General features: G+C 37.3%; 3 non-coding genes across 3 annotated transcripts; 1 reads left to right on the top strand and 2 right to left on the bottom strand.

Annotated features, from left to right (window-relative positions):
- Positions 1 to 627: 627 nt before the first annotated feature.
- TRNAS-GCU (transfer RNA serine (anticodon GCU)) lies at positions 628 to 709 on the bottom strand. The gene has a single exon. It is a non-coding gene; the product is annotated as a tRNA-Ser (tRNA).
- Positions 710 to 2071: 1362 nt separating this feature from the next.
- Positions 2072 to 2153, top strand: TRNAS-GCU (transfer RNA serine (anticodon GCU)). Its single transcript has one exon. It is a non-coding gene; the product is annotated as a tRNA-Ser (tRNA).
- Positions 2154 to 3799: 1646 nt separating this feature from the next.
- Positions 3800 to 3881, bottom strand: TRNAS-GCU (transfer RNA serine (anticodon GCU)). Its single transcript has one exon. It is a non-coding gene; the product is annotated as a tRNA-Ser (tRNA).
- Positions 3882 to 7500: the final 3619 nt, after the last annotated feature.

The following is a 7500-nucleotide window of genomic DNA, read 5'->3' as shown; positions in this document are numbered from 1 at the left end:
AGAAGAAGAAGAAGAAGAAGAAGAAGAAGAAGAAGAAGAAGAAAAAGAAAAAAAAGAAGAGGAAGAACGCGAAGACAATATCTTATACGCCCATTCTTCAAAATGTCGGGAATCATAGTACCTCGATCAATTCTGTTGGCTCGGCCCAAAACTGACAAAAGTTCCAAATTGAGTGAAGTTTATTTTTAATTATATATAAATACACACACACACACATATATATATATATATATATATATATATATATATGTATATATACATATATATATACACATATATATACATATATGTATACATATATATACATATATATACATATATATATATATATATGTGTATACATATATATACATATATATATATATATATACACATATATATATATATACATATATATATATATGATATACATGTGCGTTTTTGTGTGTCTTTGTGTATATGCATGTGTATATACATGTATGTATATATGTATTTGGGTGTATGTGTATGTTTGTGTATGTGTGTTTTTACACAGATTACATTTGACGCTGCATATGGATTATATATGGAGACCGGATGCATATATGAGCAAACTAACCCTGAAACATGCCTATTCTATCACTCATTTTAGAGAAGCCTGCTAAAATTCGACGAGGATGGGATTCGAACCCACGCAGGGAGACCCTATTGGATTAGCAGTCCAACGCCTTAACCACTCGGCCACCTCGTCATAGACTTTACGACCTAAAAGGATAAATCTTGTATTTGTGGCTGCAGCGCTTTCATCATCAAAGACGCTGAGACAGCGTGGAGGAGATTCCAACGCGTTTTTGACAAGACAGACGCAAGAGGTAGAGGGTAGAATTGGTTATATAATGTATATATTGCAATAAGTAAACCGTTCTTATGTCTCCATTAAGTACTAGATTTTACTAATGTGAAATACTAAATGAAATAATTCTGCGTATGGATCCAAAATAGTATTGAATGATACAATTCACTTGTTTTTTATTTCGAAAAATATTTAATTTCAGAGGATAACCAATTTCCAGGTCTTGATTATGACATCTTCATAAAAACTCAACATTAGTTTATTAAAACAAAAACTAATATTACTGTTTCCATTTCTAATTGGGTCGAACCTCAATAGATATTTTCTTGAGCGTACGTAGTCCTAATTAAAGAGAGTTTATTCTTATGACCTGAACTCTAATGGCCATACAGGTCAGTAATACTGAGAAAAGATATGTATACAAACAAGTGTTTGCACACCTATAACATATATGTGACCCAGCCTCTCTGTATGTACAGCAATTAACTTTCAAAAGATACACAGTGACCTGGCAGTACATATCAACCATAGAAGAGAAGTGAACCAAGGACTTTTCTTGCCTCACCCAAATACACACCAGAAAGAAGCTGGGTGTAAAACCATACTATCTCACTGTGCAAGTTCAAGGAAAAAAGTACTAGTCTTAGAAGAAAGCATTCTCCTTCTATCAAGTGATTAAAATGAATATTTTATGTCAACAGGAACCCATTGGGAGGACCACGCAGGGCATGGGAAGATGATGTTAAAAGGGCAGTGGAGATAGATTGCACAAGGCAGGCGAGGATAATGTGAACTGGATGGAGCGTAGATGGGTCCAGAGATGGCCCAAAATTCACCAGAGGAGAGAAACACTGATTATGAAAATTTGTGGCTAATGTTCAAGTCTGTTTCACCAAGGTTTTAGATCACGTGCTGGACTTGTGATCGACAGCTATTACCCTTCCGAATGAGATTTCAGAACTAATTCATGGCCCGATCTGATAGTTAACGGTCAGGACGATGTTTTGCTAATCAATGGCGACATATTCGATACAGAATCGCCTCAATCCTAATTATACCAAGAAGATTAATTGGTGTGGCGCTCGTATAGATATTGCAGTCACTATGAAGAAAATTGAACAAAGTTGAAGTTCGATGAAACACGCCCGATTTCCTCTTGCTGTAGACAAGGGTAAGGCAAGCGTTCACTGCTTCACTTCGGTAGGCAGAGGAAAGCTGAAGTAGCAGCCTTTAATATTGATTAATATTTTATTCATACATGACGAGGTGGCCGAGTGGTTAAGGCGTTGGACTGCTAATCCAATAGGGTCTCCCTGCGTGGGTTCGAATCCCATCCTCGTCGGATACTTTATAGGAAATGGTGGAATATCATACCAGATATCAAAGGGATAAAGGTGTATACCCAAAGGGCTGATGTTCGGTATTCGGACTGGGCCCGGGATCTCTGTCAACTTCGTCCGTATTTCCTCCACTTTTTCATGTGAAGAGCTGAGTACCGGAGATTGCTCTCCTGCAACTACTTTAAGTCGGCGGCATAGGAACATTCCTTAACAAATACAACACACATCAGACTTAGTGACTATGTAGTAAACACTGAAACCATTGGTTGTTTTAAGAGAGGATTGGATAGCTTTATGAACTTTTAGAAGAACTCGTTTGTATGTGCCAAAATGACTTAGCAACAAAACGGGGACTAGTTCATTGTATCAACCTTTGAAGTTATTGTAGAACAAGATGAAAATGATTTCCAGTAGATACGTTCACACAGTAGAATAGAATGTACCACTTACTTGTCTCCGTTGTGTTCGTCAGTTTTCAAGATTCACATCTGTAGATCATACCTGGAATCATACACTCATTGTAAAATTTTCGTATAAGACATATCCTATATCTACCACACATTTTACAACCAACCATGATAGGTTATTTCATATGATTTTCATTATATTTAGAAAGCTCTAACATCTGTTCTGAATAACCATATTCAAGATTCTGACTATGGATTTTGTTTTCTTCTATGTGTTCCTTGTTAGGTTTGTCTTGAGGGTTTGTCAGTAATGGTCTCTTGAGGCTCCAAACATAAAATGGTAACCGAGACTTAAGGGTTGAAGGGAGAGGTGGAGGTGGAAGTAGAGGTGGAGGAGGAGGAGGAGGAGGAGAGGGTAATGGTGTTGGTGGGTGGTGATGATGATTGTTGATGATGATGATAATGGCGACCACGATGATGATGATGATGATGATGATGATGATGATGATGATGATGATGATGATGATGATGATGATGATGATGATGATGATGATGATGATGATGATGATGATGATTGGTAAGGGACGACGACGACGACAACGACGACAACGACGACGACGACGACGACGACGACGACGACGACGACGACGACGACGACGACGACGACACCATCCAAGGGACGAAACACATCATAACGTACGTGAAGGCAACGAGGATGGGACAGAGGCGACCACGAACTCGCTCTTGATCCGGTTTAACGAGATCCTGTGAGAACAGCCTACGGATCAAATGTACTTTCCCTTGGTCAGGTTCCAATAATTACCAACTCTGTGAGAATAGCTCGCAGGAAGTTTGCAAAACCAAGTATACTTTGTTTATTTACTGCGACAGACAAATGTTTTAAGGACACAATAGCACTATATTCAACTAATTTGTTTTTGGTTGATTTTTAACTTTCTTTTATACATAAAAAATCATATACAATTATGTAATATTTTTCAATTTCTCTCGTGTGTGTGTGTGTGTGTGTGTGTGTGTGTGTGTGTGTGTGTGTGTGTGTGTGTGTGTGTGTGTGTGTGTGTGTGTGTGTGTGTGTTTTCCTCTAAACCTTTCCTTACGAGTATTTGCCAAGCTATCTACTTCTAGAATTAGAGACCATTTCTTTCCAAGTTGTTAATCAATAGTTATAATCTATGTTATTCATGTATCATACCTAGTTTGATCAATCATTTACCAAAATTCGACGAGGATGGGATTCGAACCCACGCAGGGAGACCCTATTGGATTAGCAGTCCAACGCCTTAACCACTCGGCCACCTCGTCATGTTTATATACATGTTCAATTTGTTATATGCGTTACATATTCCTGTTGATTCTCAGCACCTACATTGCATGGCGGAGCCTGAAGACACTTTTGCATAAAATCATAGTACCATTATGCTAAAAAAAAAACACTGTAGAAAGAATTACTTTATGAAATATGCAAAAAAAATTCCCAACCAAACACACAGTCTTTGGTATATGAACAAGTGGTACAAAATATATACTACAGAAAAGGTATTACAGAAGACTAATGAAGACTTCCCGAGTGTTTTGAACATTCATTTCTTTTCTAGTTTATAAAATGTTTCACAGAAAATATTGATTTGTTCTTTTTACTGAGTTGTGCCCAAATGTTCTTCACCAACGAATCTTTCCAAAATTCACCCCTTCTCCAAAGGAAAGGGCCACAAAGAAGTCTACGGGTGAAAACAACCAGCTTCCATATAAACACGCAGAGTAATGTCCAAAACTGGGCAATATATTTTAAAGCACATAGATTAAACAGTCATGAAAAAGGAAACGATTAATCGAAAAATATATGACTTTGTAGTGTAACCTTATATATATATATATATATATATATATATATATATATATATATATATATATATACATATATATATATTTTCTTGTTGACAGACGAGATTAAATGATATTGCTGTTTCTGCATTGTTTATCTTTTTGTTAAGAACTTCAATTTCTCTTGCTAATTTACGGTGTTGGACTGATAGTTTGCTGAGTAGCTGTCCGTATGAGGTTGCAACGTTTCGGTCTTCTCTGGAGACCATCTTCAGACTAATTGTTTGGGTGTGTGTGTGTGTGATGTTTATATACTATTTTATTTCTGATTGTTTGGATGGTGTCGTGTGAAGCGATCATCCTGATTGGCTGCTACGTAGTCATCAGGAATCACTAGGAGAGGTCAGGTCAGGTCCGCTTGTGGGATGGGAGAATCTGGAGGTCTATACTGTGTATGCTCATGGTTGGTTTTAATTCTGCTACATAAATTGCTTCAATAAATGCTAATCTGCGGGAGTCTCTTTCTCTGTCTATTATTACTGTTCCTTCTTCTAAGTTTTGACGGGTGAGGGAAGTATTATGTTTGGTGTTATAGTGATTCTTTATGGATCCATGTTGTAGGTGGCAGGTCAAACGTCTTGTAAGTTTAGTCCTCGTCATTCCAATGTATGTTTGAGACCCACAGTTCTCAACGGTACAGTTATGTTGATAAATGACGTGATTATCTTGTAAAGACGATGTCGATTTGGGAGGGCAATTTATATAGCAGAATTAAAACCAACCATGAACATACACAGTATAGACCTCCAGATTCTCCCATCCCACAAGCGGACCTGACCTCACCTCTCCTAGTGATTCCTGATGACTACGTAGCAGCCAATCAGGATGATCGCTTCACACGACACCATCCAAACAATCAGAAATAAAATAGTATATAAACATCACACACACACACACCCAAACAATTAGCCTGAAGATGGTCTCCAGAGAAGACCGAAACGTTGCAACCTCATACGGACAGCTACTCAGCAAACTATCAGTCCAACACCGTAAATTAGCAAGAGAAATTGAAGTTCTTAACAAAAAGATAAACAATGCAGAAACAGCAATATCATTTAATCTCGTCTGTCAACAAGAAAATATTCTTCCTGGATACACTAATATATATGTATATATATATATATATATATATATATATATATATATATATATATATATGTGTGTGTGTGTGTGTGTGTGTGTGTGTGTGTGTGTGTGTGTGTGTGTGTGTGTGTGTGTGTGTGTGTGTGTATGTGTGTGTGTGTGTGTGTGTGTATGTGTGCGTGTGTGTGTGTGTGTGTGTGTGTGTGTGTGTATGTGTGTGTGTGTGTGTGTGTGTGTGTGTGTGTGTGTGTGTGTGTGTGTGTGTGTGTGTGTGTGTGTGTGTGTGTGTGTATACGATATATACTGGCAAGATATTTTGGACTTTCGCCTGTACTTTATTAAAATGGGACAGTATCAAGGTTATCTGACTATAATTGTAAGAAGAGAATGGTCACCGGTTATCTGTTCTCATACGAAAAGGCGAAAGAAATAATTTTAAAATGAAAAGAGACATCTTGGGTCCCGTTCAGATGCTGTGTCCCATACAAGCCACTCGAATATCATTAAACATTTGAATAAGTAATCTTAAAACCTATTACTGAAACATTCACTTTAAACAATCATATGATATTAAACAATCATATGATGTAAAACAATCCAATTTCTACTCTATGCCGCAGTATAAAAACGGTAACAGAACCTACATGGGAATTATGGACCAAATGAGCGCCTTAAGAGAAATATTGTTTTGAGTAGAGTAGACAGAAAAAGAACTATGAAACTATCACTTGAATAACCACCAAGATTATATTGTCAAATGGTTCTACCATCATATTAAATGGACTCTTTGGATTTTTCTCGTTACGTCAGAGCGCTAACAGCATCAGGTGGTTCTGAGACACCTGTTGAGTTTGACGAAGTCAACTTCGCTGCTTCCACAGTTATTGTCCCGAACCCTTACAACTGTCAAAAGATTTCGTTCAGCTGAAGGAAGCTTCTTGCACAAAAGAAACGGATTCGTAATGTCACTTAGTCTTTTGTTGGTCTTTAAATAAAAAAAAAAAAAAAAAAATTCAATGCACTTCTCACCATACATACAACCTTACTAAGCCGAATTAAGATACCGTGGTAAGGTACAGAGGCTGTATAGTCCCTCAAGGGATAGGCCGATCCTGTAGTGGACCATTAAGGCTGAACAACAACAACAACTACTACTACTACTACTACTACTTCTACTACTACTACTACTACTACTACTACTACTACTTGGTATTTTCTCTCATTTCTGACGTATGTTTTGTCATTCATCTTCCCTTAGCATACTTTATTTTAACTTCCATTTAGTTTATTTTCTGTGAATGTCTAAATTACCTTACCATGCCTCTGCTAACTCACCCATTAAGAGGACATACTTATTAGACATTATTCTGTCTTGTGGCACGTGATTTTATTCATATGAAGGGACAGACCTTAGACCATGAATGGATCTTCATCAACTGAGTCTCCGTCTTGGCCAGGATCCTAACCTTGAACGAAGAAAATTTTTTTGTATAGAAAAAAAGTCTAAATACCACAAAAGTTAAACGAAGTGTCTTTGCTATACACCGCATTCTCTCAGAACATTCTTCCGAAGATCAATGAAGTAATGATATGTTCACCAAGAACAGAAAGACTATGTATTTCACTTGACATCAATAACGTAGTTAACCATTTTAGTTTTAGTTAACACCATACTTTCTCCCTGATTTGAGGTTCAGCCTAAGGACCCGGTAACATACTAAACAGATCTTCTTCCTTGTACCATACGATCATATCCGGCTTTGGACCTTCACATTGAACGAGCTACAAAAGAAGTGAAACGTTCGTAATTAGAGCGAGTCTACCTAGAACGAGAAGATGGTCTTCGTGACCTCAACAGGTGGTTATCAACCACCTGATGCTGGTGGTACTCAAGAAGAGCGAACATGTATTTTGCAATATCATCTGATGAATATTGCAAACCCATAGCAAAAACATT

The sequence above is a fragment of the Oratosquilla oratoria genome, chromosome 6, assembly GCF_046742065.1.
Source record: "Oratosquilla oratoria isolate Oo_2021 chromosome 6, ASM4674206v1, whole genome shotgun sequence".
NCBI lineage: Eukaryota > Metazoa > Arthropoda > Malacostraca > Stomatopoda > Squillidae > Oratosquilla > Oratosquilla oratoria.
This window is presented reverse-complemented; position numbering and strand designations above follow the sequence as displayed.